We start from the raw sequence: 26921 nt of genomic DNA on the forward strand, positions 1-26921 counted from the left end.
CTTTCACAGAGTTACAATTCCCAGAGATCCTGGGATGATATGTTGATTGTTAAACCACTCTGGGAACTGTAGATCCACAAAGGGAATTGGTCTATCACCACCCTGCAACCTTAACAAACAACAATTTATTCATATCCTACCCACCTGATTGAGTTGCCAAGCCACTCTGGGCAGCTTCCAACAAATTAAAATGCAGTAAGACACCAAACATTAAAAACTTATCTATACAGAGCTACCTTCAGATGTCCTCTAAAAGTCAGATAGTTGTTTATTTCCTCAACATCTGATGGAAAGGCGTTCCACAGGGTGGGTGCCACCACCGAGAATACCCTCTGCATGGTTAGAATAGTGCTTTTCATGGACGTGGCCACATGGTTTTCAAAGAACCACCAAAAAGTTATTGTGGAGAAAAAGCTACAATTTTCACTCACACCTAAGTGTGATCTCAATTCGCGGAATCTGGCCTTTACTTTTATTTATTACATGTTTGTCCAACTCATGCTCCAAAGAGTTCAAGGCAATGTGCCCAGTTGCCCCCACCCATTTTATCATCAGAACCACCCTGAGAGGTAGTTAAGCCTGAGAGAGATGACTGGACTCCATGCTTGTGGAGATTTGAATATGAGTCTCCAAGTCTCAGTGGCTCTCTTTATGTATATGACTTTTCAAACACAATAGAACCTCTGGATCCAACAACCATCTCAAGTGTGTAATCTTTTAATTAATTGTCTTGCTTCGATCTTTTTTTGGGTTTTTTTTAAAAGAAATAATTTCTCTAAAGCTCTTGGCAGGTCACTTACTTTAAGCGTTATAATGCATGTGAGTTAAGCCTGTCCAAAGGCATATGTGTTAACAGCTAATAAGAAGCTATATAGTAATTACATTATTTTTTAATTTACAGCATGTAATTTGTTTACACTAATTTGACAAGGCACCTAGAGAGATAATTAAAATGGAAAGGCAGATAACAAAAGGAGTCAGAAAGTTCAATATAGGACACTAAAGGAAGTACATCCTATATTGTTACCAGGGTTGTGGCTGAATGGAATGCTTGCAAACAGTCCTCAACCGGTTAGGATCAATTCAAGGCTGGAGGACCTGAAAAGTAAAGCAACAAAGATGCAGCTAGATTTCCTTAAAGTAACTTTAGGTTTTCAATTTTTGAGTAATTATCTGGATACACTTCCAGAAAAGGTTGTGTTTTCAAAGGGTGAGATCAGCCCTTTTGGAAAGTATTCAATTAAAAACTATTTTAGTTTACTGTTTTAGATTGTTTATCAGAAGGTTGTGTTGGGTAATGAATGTTAACATTTTTGATATTTTGTGTGTGAGAGAGAGCGGGGGTGGGGGAGAGACTGTCTAGTGCTTTTGGTATTTTTAAAACAAACAGCCAAAAAATAAGATAAATATATAACAGTAATAAACAAGAGCATAGAATCATAGAATTAGAAGATACTTCAAAGGTCATGTAGTCTACCATGCTGCCAATCCAGTAAACTTCTACAGCATCCCTGATAAGGCTAATCCAGCCTCTGCTTTAAAGACTCAGACATTTCATAGTTCTTTCATTTAAAAACACATAACAGTGACACAGACAATGTTCAGCACCTTACAACCCTTGTGCAGCTTCATTTTATGTAGCAATCACAATAACAGCAGATGCACTATCTGGAAGAAATGTCACATTTCCCCAAGCACAATTATGATGCTTCTAGTGCTTGGAGTACGGAACAGTCTTTAAGCTGTAGGGAACTGCAGGCTGTGAGGGGTCAATTGTGGTAAACCTGATTATCCTGAAAGAAAGTGCAGGAGCAGAAAGAGCCACTGAAGTACTGATATCAGTTGGCAATTTTGTTACTGCCGAGTTTGAGACTGGGAAATTCAAAAGAAAGTGCAATGGCCATATGATGCAATCCGATATCCATTAGTATGAAATACACTTTTTAAAAAGGGGGGAATTCTGTGGCACTTGTCTTCTCTGCCAGTGATGATGGATATTTGGTTGAAAAGAAACAGATCGTTAGGGTTTTGCCATAGCTAACTATAAGTTTGCATGGGCATTACAACTTCCCACAGGGACTTGCTTTAGAAGCATTTATTTGGAGGCACCTATCAATGAACTTCCACATGTTACACTGACCATATTATTCAGGTCATTTCACACAAAGCCTTTTTTCCAAAGTTTCCAATACACAATTTGACACAGACCCATGAAACATTAGCACTATTGCCACAGATGGATTTATTGTTGCTGCTGTTGTTATTATTCATACTTCTAGACAAAACTATTATCCAAGTTACAAATTAATTATTGAGACTGGAAAACTCAATAGAGTTAGATAGATCACATCTTTTAGAACACAATAAAAAGAAAGCATTTAACGACCTGTGGCATACTTCATGGTTATTTTTGTAGGGAAGCTTAAGCCAGTTAATACACAAACAGTGGAGTGTTATTTGAAGATCACCATAGGCACCAGAAGTAAGGGGCCCCAGGTGCCAGGCACCCACAACATGGGGCTCCGACAAGACTTCTGGTTTCTACCAGAAGTCACGTTGGAGCCCTGATGTGACCTCCCAGACGGCGTTTGAGGCCCTGCAAAGACTCGGAAGGTGACTTCCAGTAGAAGTCACATCAGAGGTCTCACAAGGCCTCAGATGTGACCTCCAAGACCCTGTGAGGTCTCAGAAGTGATTTTGGAGGCCCTGCCAAGCCTCTGAATGAAACTTCCAGTAGAAACCAGAAGTCACATCAGAAGTCTCACAAGTCCTCAGAGGTGACCTCCAGGACCCCACAAGGCCTCGGAAGCACCACTGTGCCGCCAACAAGATGTCACAACATCATGACATCATGTTACATCACAGGTGCTATTGAGCACCCATAACCTGAAGACCACATGATATTAACTAAAACGCAAAAAACCAAACAGTTGTGTAAAGAAGCTTACAAATGTTAAATTGGTCACTACAGAATAACCCAGTATAAAAAAAGGAATGATGGTTTGGTTTAAGAATGTAAGGTCCAACAAATCCCTCAATTGCCTCGTTGACAATTTCATTTCTCGGAAGATGGAAGAAGCAACAATGGGATCACCTCTCCTGGACCTGGTCCTCACCAGCAGGGAGGAATTGATCGATGAAATGGAAGTATTGGGAAGCTTGAGAGGAAGTGATCATGTTCTGAGGAAACATGGAGCTTTCTGAGGTAAGTTGCTAGCAGCTAATAGAGATTTTCCTGGCAGTATGACAAGCCCGGAACAATTTGGTATAAATTGCTGGCAAATTAATCCATAGTTTAAAGTAAAAGAGAGCCTATTGAAGTTTTTTTTGTCTTCTATGTGTCTGTGTGTATGCTATTGTTGCTTTCTGTCATCACTTCATTATCTGTGATAGGATTTTCCTTCCTGGCATTCAAAAGGTATTCACAAGGTTGGACGTCTTCCCAGTACTGAAGGAATTTTTCACCATAAAGAAACTTTAAAAGAGATGATTGCCTCTAATACAGCATGTATCTGCTTTGTGCTAAAGGCAGTGAAGCTTCTGACATGGATTGGCTGAGCAGCTGTCATGATATAGTATTTTCAGTTGCTCAGTTTGGTTCAGAGAACCAAACATTTTTCAGTCTAGCTTTATAAGGGAAGAGATAATTCTTAATTTGGCTGGGATTAAGCCTCGTACAAGTGACTACTAGGAAGAAGTCCAAAGACCCTGGGATGTAAGGGTTTGGGAGCTCTGAGGCAAGAGTTAAATCAAGGGTGCAAAGTAAAGATGGGATGAGAATTTCAAGTAGGGTCACTCAACAATGTGAGCACCCTACTCAAGTTGTTGCAAGAAGTAAAGCAGACACGGCGCACTTTGTGGGGGCCAACTACCTTTTTTAAAATTTTGATTTATGTAATATATTTCTAGGCAGTCATTCTGGGCAATTCCTCTCAAAGACAGCTTAGAATAATAAATATTTTTAAATATCAACAATACAACAACCTAAGAGAACTGTAAGCAGAAGTATCATCCAGCCAATTAAAACACTTTCCACAGCAATAGTGAACCCCAGTCTCAGCCATAAAACACCAATAATGAATAAGTCAGAAGAAGTCTATCTTTAGGGTCTTTTGAAACAGTTGAAGCATGGGAAATCACTGCAAATCCACTGGCGGGGGGGGGGGGGCGGTATTGGGGCCAAAATGGAAAAGGCCTTCTCCCTTGCAGCCGCCAGCCTTAGTGACTTTGACAACAGACACATAAAGAGAACTTCATCTGTTGATCTCAATATATGGACAGGCTGATGCCAGGTGCAAGTTGTCCTTCAAGTAGCTTGGGCCCAAAATCTATTTAAGGATTTAAAGGATAAAACAGTGCTGGCAAATGCACTGGCAAACAGTGCAGCTGGTTCCAACTGCCTCACCCACATCAGGACTCTGGTGGCCACATTCTGAACCAGCTGAAGAGCCATCTTCAAAGGCAGCCCAATGAAGATTGTGTTGCAGCAGCCAAACCTCAGCATGGCCAAAACATGGATCACTATGTCTAGGCTTGTCAGAACCAAGCTCAACATAAAAGAATGGATGGATGAATTTATCTATTTTCACATGCCTCTCTCTCCATCATCTCTCCCCCACTGCTACAAGCTAGAAAGGGAATGAACTACACAGGCTCACAGAAAGCAACCATTGAATACATGGTTCTGATGGGCTTAGGTGGGACAGTCAGAAGGGAAAGGACAATTACCACTCCTGCCCTTTCTATGTGGGGTAGTTCGTGTGGGTTTTTTGTATCTTCCCTCCCTGGAAATGCATAGGATCTGCTGCTGGTGATTTTTATGATTGACTACGCCAGAGGTGGCCCAGCCCGTTTCACCCCCAGAGGTGAAATGGGAAGATGCTGCCCCCTATTGCCCCCATCCTCTGTGCTGAAGCCTTGCTTACTGGGGTCATGTGGCAGTGGTTTCCAAGTCCCACAGTTGTGGTCTGGTGTGAGGCGACATGGCTTTGGGCAAACCACAAGGGCTAGATAGAGAGGTCTGGGGGAGAACATTTCTCCCCTGGGTCTGAGGTTCTCTATCCCTTGTGTCCAGGGCAGCTGTTTACCAGCTCCATCTGGTACGCAGGCTGAGACCCTATCTGCCTGTGGACTGTCTCGCCAGAGTGGTGCATGCTCTGGTTATCTCTCGCTTGGACTACTGCAATGTGCTCTATTTGGGGCTACCTTTGAAGGTGACCCAGAAACTACAACTAATACAGAATGCGGCAGCTAGACTGGTGACTGGGAGCAGCCGCCGAGACCACATAACACCAGTCTTGAAAGACCTACCATACATTGGCTCCCAGTACATTTCTGAGCACAACTGCTGCTGACCTTTAAAGCCCTAAACAGCCTCGGTCCTGTATATCTGAAGGAGTGTCTCCACCCCCATCATTCTGCCCAGACACTGAGGTCCAGTGCCGAGGGCCTTCTGGCGGTTCCCTCACTGCGAGAAGCCAAGTTACAGGGAACCAGGCAGAGGGCCTTCTTGGTAGTGGCACCCGCCCTGTGGAACGCCCTCCCACCAGATGTCAAAGAGAACAACTACTACCACACTTTTAGAAGATATTTGAAGGCAGCCCTGTTTAGAGAAGCTTTTAATGTTTGATGCATTACTGTATTTTAATATTTTGTTGGAAGCCGCCCAGAGTGGCTGGGGAAGCCCAGCCAGATGGGCGGGGTATGAAATAATAATAATAATAATAATAATAATAATAATAACAACAACAACAACAACAACAACAACAACAACAATAATAATAATCCCATCATAGGGGCCATTTTGAAGGACTTTTTGTAGGATAACTTATGCTGTAGCTGAGCCTATAGCCAAAGGAATGCAGCTTTCACTTATGCATTTGAACGAATCAACCATTTCTTTGGCCTCAGGCTTCTGGCATGTATTAATATTTAATCTTTTTTATGACTTTCTGTTCAGATATATTTCCTTAACTGTCATTAAAAATAAATAGGTTGTTGTGCTTATTGCGTAGGGGGTTGCCCCTCCAATTTGTCTCTGATGGGAGCCCTGCTGAGCTAATGCTATACAAGCACCATGTTGAGGTAGATCAGGAGAAATGGCCACTCACAAGTGCAAACACACATACACGCATATGTATGTTCTTTGCGCTCTTTGATCGTTAGCTCTGAGGAACGGGGAATTGTTCCTCATTAGTATGACTTGGCACAAAGTAGAACCACAAGCAATGAGAACTGATAATTAGCATTCATTCATACCTTTGGGGACCTTGAATAAAACAGCAGACACCTTGAATTAGTCTTTCTTTTCTGTGGAGAGCCGGTGGGAGACAGAGCACCCGGCTGGGGTGTGCAAATGGTCTGATGTTGCTAAGCAGGCCGCTTCTTTCTCTGTGACAGTTAGAGCATCTCTTGGGTACCGGGTTTAATTCTGAGGCATAACGACTCATAATACCCTCCCAATAGCTTCGTAGCCTGCTGTTTGTGATGAACAATTATAAATATTGGAAAGCTTTTCATTTCATTTTTTAATTGCTTTGCCAAGGTAAGGCAAAGAACAAGGGGAAAAAGTGGGGGAAAGAGATGGGGAATAATAGTCAGGAGCTGATTAAAAACAGGTCTACACAGAATTAAATAGAAGATTTTTTTAAAAAACCCACCTCCTAAAACCCTAGCATTAGCAATTCACCAAAATATGCAGATTTTTGGCATTTATTCCTGTGCTTCCCCTTCATTAAAGAGAACTGTAGGAGAATTTAAACTTTAATGTGCTTGTGTGTTGCTCATGCTGAAAATTTGGGCCCATCACTTCATTTAATTATTTATTTTGAAAACTAGATTATAAATGGTCATGGAGTCTATTTTATCTGCATACCAGGTATGCAGCCCCCCATATCTGGATCACGTAGAGTATTATTAAAGGTTCCCCTGGAAAAGCAATGCCCTAATTTTCCAGTCTTATATCTAATTTATAGGGATGATCTTTAAACAAAAACTATTCCCTTCTTGTATTTTTAAAGAGAGATGAGCTGGTGGAATGTTCTTTAATGAAGAGAGTTCAGTTCCATACAGCTGCATAAATCAGTATCTACCCAGGATGTATAAACACAGTCAATGCATAAGCTCCCTTGATCTCCATGGGAATTACTGTATGTGGAGCTTTGCAGTTTGAATATCCCATTCCTGCAGCTTTGCAATATGTTTTGTTGGGGTGTGTGGCCCGACTACCTGTTCTGTTCGCCACTGCATGTTCCTCTTGGTTCTTTCTCCATACATCACTCCCAAGATTTGGAAACACTATGGGAGATGTGCAGGCTGGGGGACCATCAGTACAAGGCAGGTGGGGAAGGACAACATTCCCACAAAGTGGGATAGAAAGATGGAGAGAAGGAGGGATATATATGCTACAGCAAATGGAGTCTCAAAAGGAGCAGGGCAGAAAGTAAGGGGAAGCTGGAGGTACCACAAGAGGTACCAGCACTGCTTCTTACCTGCTTAGGACTGTGCAGGGTAGTAGCAAGGTCAGGCACATCAGTGGAAGGGCTGGATTGGGTCCACTGGTGCACCCAAACAGCTCACACCTCAACGCTGCCCTGCCTTGCGCCATCCAGGTGAGCTGCATCAATGCTGGTGTTGGGAGCACAGTTCTCCCCAGGAGGATGCTGAAAAAACTACTAGTGAGACTAGAAAGAGGGGGCAAAGCAGTTCCCTGCCTTAAGCCATTCCGTGGTGTCTGGAAAGAAAAGGGCAAGCAGGCAGGGAACACTGAGCCTGTACTGCAGCTCAACCAGAGTTAGAAAGTGAAGTAGCCAGGAATCTGTTGTTTTGGGCAACAGGGAAATAGGAAGGATTCAAGCAGCTGCTTTTTAAAATTTGAAAACTAGACACATTATTATTGTCATATCTAATTTGACCACAATTAGATATGTCCACATAGAAAAGTGTGTATAGTATTATACATGTATTTACTGGCAGGGTTGCTCCTACTACAATAAGAGAACAGAGATAGCCAACATGGTGCTATCCCAATGTTGTGGTACAGCTGCCATCATCCCACTGGCCTGCTTGCTGATAGGGGCTGATAGGAGCTGTTGCCCAGCAACACCTGGACATCACTGTGGAGCTACCCTGCATGGGCTGTTGTTGTTGTTTAGTCGTTTAGTCGTGTCCGACTCTTCGTGAGCCAATGGACCAGAGCACGCCAGGTACTTCTGTCTTCCACTGCCTCCCACAGTTTGATCAAACTCATGTTGGTAGCTTCAAGAACACCATCCAACCATCTCATCCTCTGTCGTCCCCTTCTCCTTGTGCCCTCCATCTTTCCCAACATCAGGGTCTTTTCCAGGGAGTCTTCTCTTCTCATGAGGTGGCCAAAGTATTGGAGCCTCAGCTTCATGATCTGGGCCATAATGTCTGCTTTTGCTTTCAATTCCTTTACGCCAACAATGACCGCTCCCCACTTAAAACGGGGGGCGCCCTTTGCGGGGACGCGTGCAGCCCTGGATCTGGAGTGGCCCCATCAGCATAGGCTTTGCCTTCCCTCAGGTGGGATACCTGGAGGTCCCCGCCTACCCCAGTGAGTTGTCCAATCCCACCTGGGGGAAGCGTTGCCAGGGAAACCAGGCCAGGTAGGGGGAGGGATTACCTGCCCACACAATAGAGGGTGGATCTTAATTGTTAATCCTCACTTGGCTCCAGAGCTTCTCCCACCCTACCCACCCTCAGTTAATGCTTTCTTTTGCAGGTTATCTTTTCTTCATAGGTTTTGCAGGTTAACCTTTCTCCACAGGTATGCGGGCGCTGCTACGATAAGGTCGCTGTTAAAGGGCCGGAAAGGAATTTCCCTGCATTGGCAGGTTTCGCCTTTCCTGTAGCAAAACGTCACAACTTTGGCGGTATCAGGTCTTGGGCGGAATCCTTTAGTCCATCTTCCTCTTTGCGGCGGCGATACCAGGGTTCCCCGTTAAAGGGGTTTTTGAAGGGAGGCTTTGGCCGTACGCCGAAAGGTCGTCATTGCTCTCCCCTGCGGCGGCGTAACGGGGGCGGCTATCTCTGCTTGAACATATGTTCTCCAGAGCCGGCCCATCCCCCACACACACACTGGATAACCCTGATGCTCCCTAGGTCCCCGGCTGGGGACTAGGGAGGGAGAACGCCCAATGCCTGAGCCAAGGTCTACCCACATTTGAAATTTAATAAAGTTGTGGCCAATTTAATCCCATAGCACGTTGTCTAGAGTCGTTATTCCACATGACGGGGGGGACCACTCGGGATCTGGGGACTCCGCCTGTCCACGCAATGGAAAAAACATCTTGGCATTCAAAATCATCATGGGGGAGGCACCATAGCACAGCGGTAGAGCAAATGCATTGCAGGCCCAAGTTAAAATGCATTGCATCTCCGGTTAAAAGAGTCTTAAGTATAGAATCATAGAATCGTATGCAATGCAGGAATCTCAGCTAAAGCATCCATGACAATAGCATGTTCCCGAGACTGTTCCTTTCGGCTTTGGCCCAGCCGCTTCATCAGCTCTGGATATACTTGTACTTGTCCTCCGCTCTTCCCCAGTAGCATGTTGGACGCCTTCCGACCTGAGGGGCTCATCTTCCAGCGTCATAACTTTTATATGCCTGTTGTATTTGTCCATGGAGTTTTCTTGGCAGGGATACTGGAGTGGCTTGCCGGTTCCTCCTCCAGGTGGATCACGTTTGGTCAAAACTCTCCGCTATGACTTGTTCATCTTGGGTGCCCTGCTCGGCATAGTTCATAGCTTCTCTGAGTTATTCAAGCCGCTTCGCCATGGCAAGGCAGTGATCCATGAAGGGGACCCTGCATGGGCTACCCCTGATCTAAAGCCTTCTACCTGTATAGGATGCTGTTACATCATGATTATAGCAACCCATGTATAGTCAGCTACAGCTGCAAATAAAACTTTTAAGTGTGTTTTAAGTGCAATATACAATGTGACACTAGATAATAATAATAATAATAATAATAATAATAATAATAATAATTTATTTATACCCCGCCCATCTGGCTGGGCTTCCCCAGCCACTCTGGGCGGCTTCCAACAAAACACTAAAATACAATAACCTATTAGATGGCAATGGTGAGCCTTCTAGAAAATTAAATATAAAATTAAATGTTAAATAAAAGCATTTCAGGAACGTTCTTGTTTGTGTGTAGATTTCACCTAAGTGTCTGTGATGGTAGCCCATGTGGGTGGAAGACTTGGGACATTCTATTACTAACATGGGAATGATTCTCAATAGCAGCAGCCATGCCAATAATTGCATTATTGCAATCACTCGATGGAATAGATATAATATGATCATAGTATCATATAATTGTGGGGTTAGAAGGGTCATCTAGTCCAACGCCCAGCAATACAGGAATCACAACTAAAGAAACCTTGACAGATGGCCACCTAGGTAAAGGTAAAGGTAAAGGTACTCCTGCCCGTACGGGCCAGTCTTGACAGACTCTGGGGTTGTGCGCCCATCTCACTCAAGAGGCCAGGGGCCAGCGCTGTCCGGAGACACTTCCGGGTCACGTGGCCAGCGTGACATCGCTGCTCTAGCGAGCCAGAGCCGCACACGGAAACGCCGTTTACCTTCCCGCTGGTAAGCGGTCCCTATTTCTCTACTTGCACCCGGAGGTGCTTTCGAACTGCTAGGTTGGCAGGCGCTGGGACCGAGCAGCGGGAGCGCACCCCGCCGCAGGGATTCGAACCGCCGACCTTTCGATCGGCAAGTCCTAGGCGCTGAGGCTTTAACCCACAGCGCCACCTGCGTCCCTCTGGATGGCCACCTAACCTCTTCTTAAAAACCACTAAGGAAGGAGAGTCCACCAGCTTCCAAGGGAGTCCATTCCACTGTCAAACAGCTCATGTTGTCAGAAAGTTCTTCCTAATGTTAAGTCAAAATCTCCCTTCTTGTAATTTGAATCCATTGGTTCAGGTCCTACCCTCCAGAGCTGGAGAAAACAAGCTTGCTCCCTCTTTCTTGTGACAGCCCTTGAGATATTTGAAGATGCCTATCATATCACCTCTGTTTCCTCTTCTCCAAGTTAAACATACCCAGCTCTGTTTTGGAGAAAGCACTTTGAATCCAAATCCAAACAGTTTTTAAACAAAGTATCCCCCCCCCCCGCCCTCTGCAAGGGAAACAGTTAGGGAATCAAAGTGATGCCTTTAAATCTAGAGTACTTCCTCCAAAACAACTTAAACTTGTAACTACTGATTAGCAGAAACACATAGAGAGGAACATGTTGTCACTGCAGTCCTCTCCAGGTTTTCCCACTTCTGCACTACCCAAGGCTAAGCTATGGTCTTGTTTACCATGTGACCCAAACACTTGTTCACTTTGTTTAGGTCCAAACAAAGTACAAGCTGCAGCCAAGGTTTGTTCTTGATTTACATTTTGTGGTTTGTCTAAAGAAAACAAACCATGAGCCCTGGGAAGGAAAACATACTAAGCCAAACCATGGCTAAGGCCCAGGTAGTGTGGCAGCAGGAGAATCAATGAAGGGATACAATGGTTGCAGTTCTCTTCTCCAGGAACTCCCACATGTGGATTGAGTTACGATAGATAAAAACTGCCTGATATCAGGTAAAAGACTATTTTGTCCATCTAGCCCAGTATTCCCCTTCATGGATCATTGCCTTGCCGTGGCAAATAGAAAGGGAAGAAATGAAGCAGTGAGAGATTTTACTTTCTTAGGCTCCATGATCACTGCAGATGGTGACAGCAGTACCAAATTTAAAAGACGTCTGCTTCTTGGGAGAAAAGCAATGACAGATCTAGACAGCATCTTAAAAAGCAGAGACATCACCTTGCCAACAAAGGTCCGTATAGTAAAAGCTATGGTTTTCCCAGTAGTGATGTATGGAAGTGAGAGCTGGACCATAAAGAAGGCTGATCACTGAAGAATTGATGCTTTTGAATTATGGTGTTGGAGGAGACTCTTGAGAGTCCCATGGACTGCAAGAAGATCAAACCTATCCATTCTGAAGGAAATCAGCCCTGAGTGCTCACTGGAAGGACAGATCCTGACGCTGAGGCTCCATTACTTTGGCCACCTCATGAGAAGAGAAGACTCCCTGGAAAAGACCCTGATGTTGGGAAAGATGGAGGGCACAAGGAACAGCGGACGACAGAGGACGAGATGGTTGGACAGTGTTCTTGAAGCTACCAGCATGAGTTTGACCAAACTGTGGGAGGCAGTGGAAGACAGGAGCGCCTGGTGTGCTCTGGGCCATGGGGTCATGAAGAGTCGGACACGACTAAACAACAACAGCCCAGTATTATCTCTGACAGGCAGTCTCGGGAACAGAGAGTGCCTTCCCATTACCTGCTATTGTCATGGATGCTTTAGCTGAGATTCCTGCATTGCATACGATTCTATGATTCTATACTTAAGACTCTTTTAACCGGAGATGCGAGGGATTTGAAACTGAGCTCTTGGGCCTGCAATGCATTTGCTCTACCGCTGTGCTATGGTGCCTCCCCCATGATGATTTTGAATGCCAAGATGTTTTTTCCATTGTTGGGGTAAAGGAATTGAAAGCAAAAGCAGACATTATGGCCCAGTTCCTGTGGTCATTTTAACAATCTAAAGAGGATTTTCTCTTATCAGTTTCACTTGGGGGAGTATTTCTTACAAGCACACCCCATGCAGTGACAGATCGTGTTTTCCATTTCAGAGAGACTGTTCGTCCTCAAGCTTTCACCTGACAGGCAAAATACCTCCTGTCACCACGTCAAAAGTGAATGTGGGACTGCCATACATAATGCAGCATGATTATCTCCTGATCAGGTATTCGACATCCGCCTTCATTTTTTGTGGCATATAATTGTGTGATCTGAAGTGTAACTCATCCCAGTCCTAAATTCAGGTAGCTTTACTCCCTAGTGTACATTTTGAAAATCAAACATTAATACTTAAAAAAAAAAAAATTGGAAACTTTTTTTTTTTAAAAAAAGAAAACATTTGTATGGAACCCTGGACCTGTGGTTTATCACCACAATCTACACTATACCATCTCATTATAAACTTGAGCTAGATCTGGATGCATCAAAGAAGCATTTCAGTTAAATGCGCTGTAAATTTAAACAGGGAAATCCGGTAGGGAAAAATGGGACTCCACAGTGCCTTCTGGTGGCACAGCATTATATTGCATACAATACATGTAAATCACTTTTTCTTTACCAGTCTAGCCGAGTCCTTGATTAATCCTGCCCAGCAATCAAATCAACCAGCAGATGGGTTGGTTGATTCAGGGTACACAGCCAAAGCCTACGCCAAAACCTACTAACAACTGTGATTCATAAGTTGTGACCTGTTTAAATCCCTCTTAGGTGTCTAGTGTTTATTGCAGGTATCATGCCTTGGCTCCACTGCCCATGGTTCCACTGCTCCTGGGCCCACAACAGCTTCTTATAATTTAATTGCCATTCTATTGCTTTTGTATATAAGTTGATAGTTTTAAATTATAAATTTATTAATTCACTTGGATATATCAGTGTTCCCAATCACAAAGGCTCTTTCTCTCTCCACCATTGTCTCATTGCATGGTGGTGGCAGCTGAGCAATGGAGGTTCCACAACAGGGATCATTTCTGATCTGGAATGCTGAGATTTCAAGAACTGAAGCAACCCACCCATTTCTGCAGTATCTGGGAAATGCACTGACTTGAAAGTGTTTTGTTGCAATGAATGGCCCTTTACTTCTGCCTCCTTCTTCTTCTTCTTCTTCTTCTTCTTCTTCTTCTTCTTCTTCTTCTTCTTCCATTTCAGAACTTGAGGCCACCACAGCCATATACAAGATAAAAGTAAACTGAAATACAGAATCTCAAAACAATTGCTTTATTTATTTATTTATTTATTTATTTATTTATTTATTTAATATATTGTCCTATCTCCCAGGGTGGCAAACAGCAAGTGATAAAACAAGGAAAACATATTAAAAACAATTTGAATACAGCCGTTTGTACTGATGTAGAATCAATGTTCCATGAATGACTGGGTCGCACTTCATAGAAAGTCTGCTGAAACAAAAATGTCAACAGCAGCCACCTAAACATCAAGATGTCAGGTGCCCGTCTAATTTTCGGCCGGTAATTGACTCCAGAGTGCTGGAGCCTCAACATTAAAAGCCTGGTTTCTGGTGCAAACCAAGAGGATCTCTGGGGCAGTGCCCCATTCTGAGCAGGTATATAGGGGGCAAAACTGGTTCTATTAGGCAACCTGATCCCAAGTTGTACATGATGTAGCATTGATCCAGGAATTATAATTACCCTGATAATTCTACCCTAAAAAAGGTAAAGGACCCCGACAGTTAAGTCCAGTTGCGAACGACTCTGGGGTTGTGGCACTCATCTTGCTTTACTAGCCGAAAGAGCCGGTGTTTGTCCGCAGACAGTTTTTCCGGGTCATGTGGCCAGCATGAATAACCCGCTTCTGGTGAAACCAGAGCGCTGCATGGAAACACCGTATACCTTCCTGCCGGAGTGGTACCTATTTATCTACTTGCACTTTGAGGTGCTTTTGAACTACTAGGTTGGCAGGAGCTAGGACCGAGCAATGGGAGCTCACCCCGTTGCGGGGATTCAAACCGCCAACCTTCCAATCGGCAAGCCCTAGGCTCAGTGGTTTAGACCACAGCACCACCCGCGTCCCTAATTCTACCCTAACATACAGCCTAATCCAAATATTTCAAGGAGAAGAGCTATTTAAAGTAGCATTCTTTACATGGGTCAAAGTACAGGAAGGATTGTTGTTAGCAACTTGTACAGAAAACAAGTAGCATCATTACCATGAATATCCCCCTCCGGACTTCACAGCTTCTCAGTTCTGTGTTCAGTCCCGGAACCAAGAACTTTTCTGAGACTACAATCACATTTCCTAGTACTTCTTATAATACAATTTAAACCAGATACTGGGCTTTTTTTTAAAAAAAGAATTTAATTAATATTGCCTGCTGGCATGAAAGGTACTGAAGAGCTAAGGATCTGAAAGGGTTTAATGTTCTTCTTAGCACTGCTGCTCTAATGATGTAATTGTAACTCTGCCAAACACAGCAGCATAGCATTAAAACAGTGCTTTGTCCAGTGAAAAGTGAATAAACAGATTAAGCTTTTTACAGTAAAAAGAAGGGCTCTTTTTTTAGAAAAAAGAAAGAAAGAAAGGGGGAAGCAAATAAGAAAATAACTGTGTGCAACTTTAAATAGTAACCTGTTTGAATGATTCATTTGCTGAGCCTAGGTCCACCCAATAACATTTACTGAATTATTCCAGCTTCTTAATGTGTGCAAATTTGTTTTTAATATCTTTCTGCTGGTAGGTTAGAGGCATTGTATAAACTGGATGTGTAGCCAGCAATAGTAATATTTCTAGGCTTGATATTTGGAATAACACTGTGAACTACAAGGTACTGCTATCATCTTGACCTTTAACCCCTACCTGCCCTTATCTATCCACCCCTCCCCACCTTTCCCTCTTACATGTTTTATTGGTAACATCCTGTGGAATACTTTGACTTTTAGGCATCTGTTGAATACCTTTCGATTAGCCATTCATTTGATTTGTACTGTTTTCAGTGGTGATTTCTGTTTCATTGCACAGATGTATTGCTATACACTGCCTTCATAAGTTATACGATGGGAGTATAAAAATATTTTTATAAATAATAATGCATAAAATCAACATGCCTTGCCTTAATAGTACACTCCACTTGTAAGACTAGAGTAATAATTTAGGGACCATGATTGCATTCACTGTTACTAACTCCCTGAAATTTCTGTCTTACAATTTTCAACAGTAGTAACAGTTTTTACTTTATTCCTCTGAAAGTCTATAGAAGAATTGTAGAATTGTGGACTGTGGCAATTAGCTCTTTCATGACAGAGTCTAAACCAGATTTTATTTAATGTGCTTTATTAATTCAAATATATGCTCCCTTCTCTCTTGTTAAGGCTCGTTTACATCATTTCCTTAAGTGTTGTGTATTAAAATATGGAAGCAAACATAGCACTAAGAGAAAAGCCTGTCACTAGATTTCAGTGCAAAGATCCTCTCAGACAGTAGCCAAAATCTAGAGGCCAGTTCACATGGGTCTTATTCTGTTTCTTGGTTGTTGTTGTTGCTGCTGCTGCTGCTGCTGTTGTTTTACATCCAGTCTTTCCTGGGTTCATTTATGCACCTGATCACATGCAGAAAAGCACTGTGTGAACTGGAGCCATGATGATACACTTACCAAGTGATTTTCGTAATCAAAAGTAATTCTCATGCACATACCAACTCCACAAAAGTTCTACTGTGCTCATGAAAATAACTGTTGAAGATCTCTGTGGGCACCACTGGTTGCATGAGATAGAAAACCCAGGAACTGAGACAAATAGAAATGTAAGGAGAAAAGCCACTAGGAAATGCATGATTGAAGAAGACCCCCATGCCTTTTCATGTCCCGTGTCTTCATGACTCTCCATTTGCAATACAAGCAGAAGCACTGCCTGGTGAGGACTTGGGACAAAGTTTATCACTTATCTCTATATGAGCCTGCCCATGATCTTCTTGAGACTCTTTGAAGGCTCAGCACCCCAGCACATCACATGCTGACACTTCACTTTCTCCTATCGGGTTCTAATGAGCCAGACCCAGTGCCACCCACCTGTTGCCAGGTAATCCTGCCAGGAAAGTCCACTGACATAGGAGGCCTACCAACAGGCATTTTACCAAGGAGCCCTCTCAAAGTCCATGTTGTTTCTTCCGCTTGGCAGTGGGCAAGGTGATGGGGGGTGGCAAAAAACTTCCTGTGTACCTGGCTAACAGCATCATCAACCCCAACAGGCAGTGGCAGGACTCTCCTACTTTTGTATTGGAATTGGCCAAACTACGGGGCAGGACTTTGAGAACGGACCTGAGTCAGAGCCTGTTTCAACTCCTGAGCATAAAAACTGGCTGCACCATCTTCAAGCAGCACAGTCAGTATTGGACATTCCACCCACCCAACTGGTATAAATTTCACCCCACCTGAAGTTAAGCAGGTGCTGCGTGTATATGGCCTTGCTGTGGAGTGACTCAGTTTCTGTTTTCGGTGCCAGGGAGGAATTTGCCTTCAAACCAATCAGGCCAGTTTTGAGGGCTTTACCTAGCTCACGGGAATTGTCACAACTTGTTGGCGGGAAAAGGCATTGGGTTGGATCCTTAGTCTTATTGGAGGGGGTGACTCCACCCTCCTCTGGATCATAGTATCGGGATCACTGGTAAAGGGGTCCATGTGCCAAGACAGGGGCTAATGGCTATAGAACTCCCCCAATAGTGTCCTGGAGGGACGTGGATGGTGTTGTGGGTTAAACCACAGAGCCTAGGACTTGCCAATCAGAAAGTCGGCGGTTCAAATCCCCGCAGCGGGGTGAGCTCCCGTTGCTTGGTCCCTGCTCCTGACCACCTAGCAGTTCAAAAGCACGTCAAAGTGCAAGTAGATAAATTGGTACAGCTCCGGCAGGAAGGTAAACGGCGTTTCCGTGCACTGCTCTGTATCGCCAGAAGTGGCTTAGTCATGCTAGACACATGACCGAGAAGCTGTACGCCTGCTTCCTCAGCCAATAAAGTGAGATGAGCGCCACAACCCCAGAGTCGGCTATGAGTGGACCTAATGGTCAGGGGTCCCTTTACCTTTACCTTTAATAGTGTCCTGGAAGGGTCACCCATATTTGTTGTGCACCATATGGAGATCCTTAACTCGGGGTTGACCCTGATGAAGTGATGAATCAGCAATCAGGTTGGTTGATTCAGGATACATGCCCAATGACAAAGGTTGCCATGTTATTTCTTGCTCCCTATGCCCCTACCATGGCAACCCCATGCCTACTGTGGCTGCCTAAGGATGAAGCATGCTGGCCCAACCCATCATGGCTATAAAAATATAGAGATCAGCCTGCAGGAAGTTGCAGTTGCTCAAAGATATACATGGGTAGGAAGCATCCTCGGATACTGTCAGGGAACTGCCATCGGAGCCAGAGGCGGAGGCAAGGCTCCAAAGCGATGCCGGAGAAGGGCCCAGCAGGGAGAGGGGCAGCTCATCGGCGGGGGAAGGAAATCAGCGTAACACCAGGGATAAAGGGGGGCGGATGGGGGAGTTGGCGAGCGGGCTCCAGGACTCCTCGCCGGAGACTAGCGGGGAGAACACAGGTCCTCCGCTGCCCACACCCACCCTGCGCAGAAGACTCGCGCGCAGGGAGAGAAGGAGGAGACTTGGTGTCAAAGAGCTTCTATGCTGGAAGAGGTTCAAAAAACGCCCACTGACGGATTCTGCTAGCGACTGAACAGCCACGAAGTGAAGGGCTGTCCAGCCAGACAGGTTTAACCAGGCTACCTAGCCAGGACTGGTGGCAACATATGCACGAGCAACCCCTTATAACCATTACAGATACATAGAGGCAAATCCACTTATTGTTGTTAGTCATTACCCACAACACATTTCTTCATTCAACACTTCATCTCATCTATTGCTCATCTCAAGTAAGAACCCCCAGCTCCTGTCTTACCATTTATATTCTTCCACCCATGCACACTTTTAATTGGTTTCTAACATTGCCTGAGACAATATTTCAGAACCCTCAATTTCAGCCAGCTGCGGAAGCGGCTTGGTACTTTTATTCTAGACTAATAAATTGTTAATACTTCTTTAATAATGAAATAATGCCGTGCCATGCAATCTTCAATAATCATTACAAAATATGCTTTTTCCACCCCTCCAGAGTAATTTACACACACCATTAAAATTATTCTCACCTCTACTTGGGTGAATTTAATAGCTTTAAACATAACTATGTCTGATAATAGTTTTCTTAAAGGGGAACTGTCATTAGTTTCCTACAATATGCATGATACTGTTCACTTGATTAAGCCATTTGCCAATAAAACTTAATAACATTTTCAAAATCTATGCCTTCTAGCTGGAAATTTAGCACTGAACGAAGTTTAGCTCTTATTGTCTACTCACCCATATGCGGTCTCCTGTCTGCAACCCCATGGGTGAGACATTTCAGCTGACAATTCTCTTTCTCCTCTGCCACAGCCCATAGACTTCAGCTGCCTGCAGTGATTCCTCGCCACACGCTGGACACACACCCTTCTCTGTATGCTCACAGGAGCAGCAATAACTAACAGCAGTGAGAAGCAATGCTGCGTTAGAGTGCAGGTGTGCACTTCTGTGAGCCATAGCAAGGTGTCATTCTCTGCCAACTATTCCACACACACACATATTAATGAAATTATAAATATCACCATGCAGTGGTGTGCATATACTGGTTGCAAGAAATGATAATAGCAAAAGAGCTTCTCTTGAGCACTTTCATCATGTAGAAGAGTCAGCCTTAGGCTATAGGCAACTGAAGACAGGTGTTGTTGTTGTTGTTGTTTTTATTTTTAAAAAGTCTGTTATCAAAATGTAAGGCCAGATACACATACACACTAATCTGAGGATTTCACAATAGGGAAGGGGTGTGTGTCTGTGTGTGAGAGAGAGAGGGGAGGAGAGATTAGGGGCTATTGCCCCTGCTCACTTTGCTTGCCAAACCTGCCTACCCCTTTGCCTTTTCCACACACTTAGCCAACTCCCCTCCCTGTACAGCCATACTGCAGAAGGTGTGGCCTCTCACCAGAGTTCACTCAAACTACATAGCATGATGAATGACACCTTGCTTTTTATATACATAGGAAAATATATATCTCTAGATAGTGTGTGCGTGTGTGTGTGTGTGTGTGGGAGAGAGAGAGAGAGAGAGAGAGAGAGAGAGAGAGAGAGAGAGAGAGACTGAGATACTTTGGCATCTGAAAGGGTCGCAAAGACTTCTGGAAGTTTGCCAAAGGTCATCAAGTACAGATATGAATACAACCATCTTTCTTTCAGGCTAACATGCACAGCATCATCAATTGAGCATGTGCTTCTGCAATGGATATGAAGAGAATCAGCCAAGTCCCTGGCTGCAGTGGGCATGGCAGTAGACTAAGCAAGATCCAGGCCAAACTATAGACTCTACAACTCACTATAGTCTGAAAATGCATTGAGCCCGCTACATATACCCTGCTACAAGTACAACTTCACTAAGTCATTGACACCCCCCATCTGGGAATTTAGTTGTACTGACTGACATGAGGTCATCATGCTTCAGTCCAATTCAGTATGTTTACAGGAAAAATAAAGCATAAATGGGGGAGATCAGTCGCTATCTCTCCATGTAACTACCCTAAAATGTTGTGAGAATCACGTACACCCAGCTGAGCAACCCGGAGGAAGGGTTGGATAAAAAATATACAGTTTTTAAAACAATATTCATTGTCCTTATCAACAGTATCAGCTCTCAAGCTTTCAGAAGTTCTGCAAAGTAGAAAAAGGATTTGACAAAGTTATATAACCTGATGCAGAACTTGCATGAAAAAACATATTTTCCTCCAGTTTATTTTTCTAACTTGAATAGAATATGAACTCTCCAGGAAAGTGTGACTGCGAAGCTTTGAAGTATAGAGAAAGAAACTAGGTTGTGGAGGGGGGCAGTATTGAACCGCTTGAAGTGACAGAATAGTGTTGATGGTGTTGATCCATGACACAATGTCTGGCCACTTTGCAAGATCAGCAGCTCATAGAAATCTATTCTTAAAGCCACAAAGAGATTTGGAAGTCAGGGAAGAAGAAGAAATTGAGTCTGAAACACAGCCATGTGACTGGAGAAAGTAATAACCACTGATAGCCCGTAAACTATTGCTATTTCACATTTCAAAATCTAACTGACTGAAGAGATTGTGTAGAACATTTAGCTGCCATACTACCTTTAAAATGACTACATAAATTTCAACTATGCAAAGCCAGACTTTGTCACCTGAAGAGACGTCAACAATCCTTCAAAATTCACGCCTATCTGAATTTTGTGATGCAATGCAAAGCATTCTAACAAAACTGCACATATTAAAGGGAAGTGTGCATAAAAATAAAGATACTAGTGAAAATAACATACAAAAGGTACGTATTAGCAAAAATTGCTTGTCAAAATCGCATACAAATAAGTTTTTGTTAGGAGAAATTTGTCCTAAAATGCTGATGAATTTTCATGAGCATTTTTTAACAGATAGATAAATAACATGGAAAACTGCTGTAAAATGTGGAGAACTGAATTTAAAACTGGGCAAATCAGAAACCGAATAATAAAAATTGTCTGATCCTCCTAGACCTACCTGCATGTTTAAAGATTTGGAGAAATGTATTATTCCTGTCCTTCTGAACAGAAAGAAGCAATGCTGAAAGTACAGTTTCTGTCCCCTTTCACCAGCCACTAGCTTGTTCCAGGCAGCCCTCTCATAAATGGATTTAAAGAAAGCTAACTTTCTATTGTCCATCAACCAGTAAAGGCCCATTTTGCACACCCCAACTAATACTCTGCAAGGACAGAGAGGAATTATTCCATTTTATTCTCCAGATGGGTGGGGTATAAACCATTATTATTATTATTATTATTATTATTATTATTATTATTATATTACTACTCCATTCATTAGGAGCAACCAGCTGGTGCTTTGAAGTGAAGTCAGCACTCTTTCCTGCCATTAGCTAGGAGATAGGGCACTGAAAAGGCAGGCTATTATCATGCTAGCACTGATGTGAGGATTAATGCCCTCTGTTTGCATCCCATCGTTGTCATCCAATTAATCAAACATATTGAAAACAGTTGCGCAACCCATTCAGTAGCTGCAGGAAAAAGAAAACCAAGAGACCTTGTGATGTGAGTAAAACAAATGGAAGGTTGCATATATATTTTTCTGTACAAAGTCTATTCTCTTATGTCACTAAAATCTTGGGAACAGAGTTTAGGCTTACAGGTTCAGAAATGATTAACTAATCAAAAACTGGTATTTTTTTAAAGGTAGAAAACCTACATTTTGGGTTGATGAGTGCTTTTGAAGCTCGGTAACAAAACAAAAGGAGGAAAAAATTGCCTAGGATGTTTCACTAGATTGACCTCATGCAGAATGCAAGTGGCCCAGTGCCTTATTACTCCTTTGAATGCATCCTCAGTGCTGGTCAGTCACTCTGAATTTCTCAGTTTCCAATTCTGGAGCATGTTCCCTGTGCGCTGTCAAGACTCTTCACATTTTGAGGCAGAATATTATGTCCACATTAGAAGCTGCTGCTGGTGGGAGATTCTGACAGAGATCTATGGCCCCAGTAGTTATTTTCTTTGTATAGTACATTTATTTCTCTTACAGAGAAGCACTCAGAATTCTCATATGTCTTGCCAGCACAGCCAAGGAGGGAGTTTTGGTTATCCTCCAAGAGGCAGTGTAACTATTCCATAATATACGCTGTTCAAGCATTAGGAGACCTTCCAGCCAAATGCAGACTGTGTTGATGAAAAGGTCAGAACATAGCAGGAAAAAAATCCTGCCTGGTGTCATGATTTTTGTTCTATTTTACGAAATCCCAGGGTGTGATGTCTTTACTTAGATGGAATGCAGTACTGGTGCCCTATACCATTTGCAAATTGGGAGGGCAATTTCTGAATTCTCTCCTTCCTTTTATGAAAGTGTTTTCCTGGGTGGCACAGGGCCAGCTCTACCATTAGGCAAAGTGAGGAGACCACCTCTGGCAGCATATGATGGGAAGGAGCAATGGCAATCTCACCATCACCATCACTATCACCACCATCACCTCCTCCCAGGCCTTCCATCTAGAGACTTCTTTTGGTGAATAGAAATATATGTGCTACACACACTGTCTTGGCCTCCCTAAACTAACCTACTGTCTCAGGTACAGTGGAAGACTCTAGCCTATTACCAGTGTTGAGGTCAGATTCTCCCATCAGACTGGCTGGCTTCTATACATGGGATCTCAAGGGCCACTGTCTTGTTTCTTCAATAGGCAACAAAGCACTTGGTGCTGACTGGACCTGGGCTGGCACATGCAGGGAGCTTGGATCTGGAAGGCACTGGTAGAAGGGATGGCTTGGGCCAGTGTAAGGAACTGGGGTGACAGAATATGGCAAAGATAGCCTAAAGAACTGCAGGCAATTGGGATGTTATTATCATATTCTCCTACCCCAGTTGCAGGTACACCAAAGAAAGAAGAATAGGTGAGTTGAGTCAGAAAGCCTCAAGTTCAATCTCTAGTATATCCAGTTAGAAGGCTCAAGTAGCAGCTCCAAGGGAGTCACTGCCAGTCAGAGTAGACAATTCTGGCTACCTGGGCAAGTTGTCTGCTCTGTAATAAGGCAGGTTCTCATGAATTATACGCAACTGAGTCCTAACCAGAGTAGACCCTTGATATTAATGTATTTAAGTTAGCAATGTTCATTAACTTTAATGTGTCTACACTGAGCACTGGATACAATCCTATGTTCCTACTCCTAGATGGCACAGTTCAGCTTTCTGTTTTAGATTATTTAGCCTATAATCCTGTTCTCATTTGCTGCAGAGTAAGATGGCGCTGTGGGTTAAAGCCTCAGCGCCTAGGACTTGCCGATCGAAAGGTCGGCGGTTCGAATCCCTGCGGCGGGGTGCGCTCCCGCTGCTCGGTCCCAGCGCCTGCCAACCTAGCAGTTCGAAAGCACCTCCAGGTGCAAGTAGATAAATAGGCACCGCTTACCAGCGGGAAGGTAAACGGCGTTTCCGTGTGCGGCTCTGGCTCGCCAGAGCAGCGATGTCACGCTGGCCACGTGACCCGGAAGTGTCTCCGGACAGCGCTGGCCCCTGGCCTCTTAAGTGAGATGGGCGCACAACCCCAGAGTCTGTCAAGACTGGCCCGTACGGGCAGGGGTACCTTTACCTTTACCTTTACCTAAGATTACTCAATGGGGCTTATGTATGCCTAGTCACTTTTGGCTTCCGCTGTTAGGGTTTTAACTGTTTTCAAATATGTTTTAATGTTGTTTTTTAATGTTTGTCTTGGACGTCACTTCAAGGGCCAGATTTTTTGGACAGGAAGCAGACAGTGGTATCTTGGTTCTTCAACTTAATATGATCCGGGAGTCCGTTCAACTCCCAAAACTGTTCAAAAACCAAGGTGTGGCTACCGATTGGCTACAGGAGCTTCCTGCACTCAAGCAGAAACCACATCGGATGTTTGGCTTCCGAAAAATGTTAGCAAACTAGAACACTCACTTCCGGGTTTGCGGCATTCAGGAGCTGATTTGTTTGGCAACTAAGCCATTCGGGAACCAAGGTTCCATTGTACTTTAGAAAGAGAAAAAGGGAGAGATCCTGTAGCCCCTTACAACCCTGCTTCCCCCGCAGAAACATCAAGAACCATAACTCTTGTGTGATGCTGGACCCTTGAGCTTTAAGCAGATGCATTCTGGTCTGTAGTACTGTTTGTCTTAATTAAAAGGCATTACAACATATTCTTTCATTTCTGTCCCCCAGTATTTCAGCTGTAAAGTGGAATTTCCTCACTTGCCTCGCCACCTTCATCTCTCAAGAGTTTTGAAAATTAATTGAATGGTTGTTTTTTAAGTTCCTTGAATATGAAAAGCTGCAACATTAGGATGATTGATATGCATGTCATGTAAGTAATGGAATCTGCACTGATATCTGGTAAAATGTGCCGCAAATTCCAATGCAATGAATATGTGGTTAATGAAACCTTTTATCTAAATCAATGTGTACAGTAAAGCTTGTCTAAATCAGCATTTTTCGGAAGTCTTTCAGCGGTGCATTATTACAAGGGGCTTCTTCATCATCCAGAGGAGGGATGCTCACATAGACCAGATGAAGCATTGCTGACCCCACCAACCTTAGCACGACCACCACATCAATCATCATGGAAGTTGCCCTGGTGCAGCTGTTTAAAGCAAGAGAACCCCCCCCCCCCAATAAGCTTAATGCACTGAAGGCTTGAGAATACGTCATAGCACTAAATAGCTATTTCGGGTTATGTAGGGTGCACCTCTAGGACTGGATGAACTGTTGGCAACACCCAACAATTGCGACATTTCAGGTGGTGTGGAGCTCTGGCGGGTGTGGCCACTTTTGTGGACCAGAATGGGAAATAGAGCATAGTAGGGCAGCAGCAAAAGAAGGGAAAGCATTAGGGTGACAGTAGGAATGGGCTGATCTGTCAGTTACAGTTTCTCTTGTTTCCAATCTTAAGTTCAGTTCTTCACAGTTTGCAAAAAAAGAATTAAAAAGTTCTCTCGGGAATCCATCAATATCATTTCACAAATTGTGAATTAGGTAGGTGTTCCTTTAAGGGTAAACAGAAATGCGTTTCTCTCCCATCCCTGGTTGGCAGTCATGGCAGGCACGGGGATAGATGCGTTTGTGCCCTCCCCAGCACCACCAACCCAGTGGTCCCCTACCCTTGCTGCCACTCTGCCTGCCCCCTACTGGTCCTGGTGAGAAGCAGCCTTGCTGCAGCAGAAGGGAAGCACAGCAGTAGCACCTCAGCTAATGTGCTGTGACTATTTCACTGCTGTCCTGCTGTAAGCCAGATGTGGAATAGCAACTCTGTTTCAGACTCCTAATACTCTTTAGCCAAGCAGGATAAACCATTCCAAATGTCGAGGAGGGGGTATTTTAATTATGTGTGTGGGAAAGGGGGTTAAATGCCTCCTTGAAGCTATTGTCCCCAGTACCAAGTTCCAGTACCAAGTATCCAAGTATCCCCTGTTGTCTGTAATATTGTCTCCCTCCCTCTCAGATTTTCATTTAAAGCTCTCCTGATCAGGGTCACAAGACTCTTAGCAAACGCATCCTTGCCACCTGCTGTAAGGCACAACCCCTCTCTTCCCAGAAGTCCTTCCTCAAGGTAGTGGAGACCATAGTCCAAGAAGCCAAACCTTTCCTGACAATGCCGCCTGTGCAGCTCATGGTTTACTTCCAGTATTTCCCTCTTTTCCTGGGCTGCAACCTCCAGGAAAAGAGGCCGCAGGGATTCATTTCCAATCACTCCCTGGTTGCTGGATGAGATATCAGACTTTTGGACATTATCATCAGCTGCTGTTGTTTTTTCTTGAACAGGGGTTTGTCAGCTGTAGCTCAGATACAGAGGGATGGAGAATGAAGAAGCACTGGGAACTGGAGAACTGATAGAAACCAAGGAGTTATTCCAGGGAGGGCTATAGGGAGCTGTTGTGCCCAGGCCAGATAATGGAGAAATTCTGGGTTGAGAATGGATTAGTTCCACCTGCCCCCACTCCACCACTTCAGTTTAGAGTGTGAGAAAAGATGCTATGTGGGAAAATAAAGGCAACGGATAGAGTGGATTCCCAGAGAGACAATCTTCTTCTTCTTTGGCGATTACTCGTAGCCAAATAAAATTGTCTTCCATGAACACGGTCTTAACAGTGGGTTCGTAAGTGACTGTGGAGGCCAATTCTGGATCCACACGTCCTTCCACAGTGGGGACATAGGTTTCTGGGCAGGAGTTGATCATGGTGAGCTTTCTTCTTAGCATATTTATCCCTTTCTTCCTGAGTTCAAGCATCTTCAAAGTCCATGACCCCTTTGGAGTGCTCACAGGCCAGTGTTTCCCAGTGGTTGGTGTTTATACTACATTTTTAATGATTTGCCTTGAGAGAGTCTTTAAACCTCTTTTGTTGACCATCTGCATTAGGCTTTCCATTTTTAAGTTCAGAATAGAGTAGTTGCTTTGGAAGACGGTAATCAGGCATCCAAATAACATGATCAGTCCAATGAAGTTGATGTTGAATAATCATTGCTTCAACACTGGTGATCTTTGCTTCTTCCAGTACACTGGCATTTGTTTGCCTGTCTTCCCAAGTGATGGGAAGACTATACAGAAAGAAATTGTAAGATAAAACTTTGCAGGCTAGAATGAGTCAGAATATCAATGGTGTTGGCCATCTGCACTTAGCAAAATTGCACAGATATTGCTCTGAGTTTTTAAAGTTATTTTTTAAAAATAAATTT

General features: G+C 43.7%; 1 long non-coding RNA gene across 1 annotated transcript in view; it reads left to right on the top strand.

Annotated features, from left to right (window-relative positions):
* The window catches only part of LOC307215295, a 66405-nt gene extending 53595 nt beyond the window's left edge, over positions 1 to 12810 (top strand). Inside the window, exons 3-4 of the long non-coding RNA XR_013838436.1 lie at positions 3070 to 3205; positions 12704 to 12810. This is a non-coding gene — a long non-coding RNA (uncharacterized lncRNA). The remainder of the gene's footprint in view (positions 1 to 3069; positions 3206 to 12703) is intronic.
* The last annotated feature ends 14111 nt before the right edge of the window (positions 12811 to 26921 follow it).

Source organism: Podarcis cretensis (assembly GCF_951804945.1).
Source record: "Podarcis cretensis genome assembly, chromosome: 4".
Taxonomy (NCBI): Eukaryota; Metazoa; Chordata; class Lepidosauria; order Squamata; family Lacertidae; genus Podarcis; species Podarcis cretensis.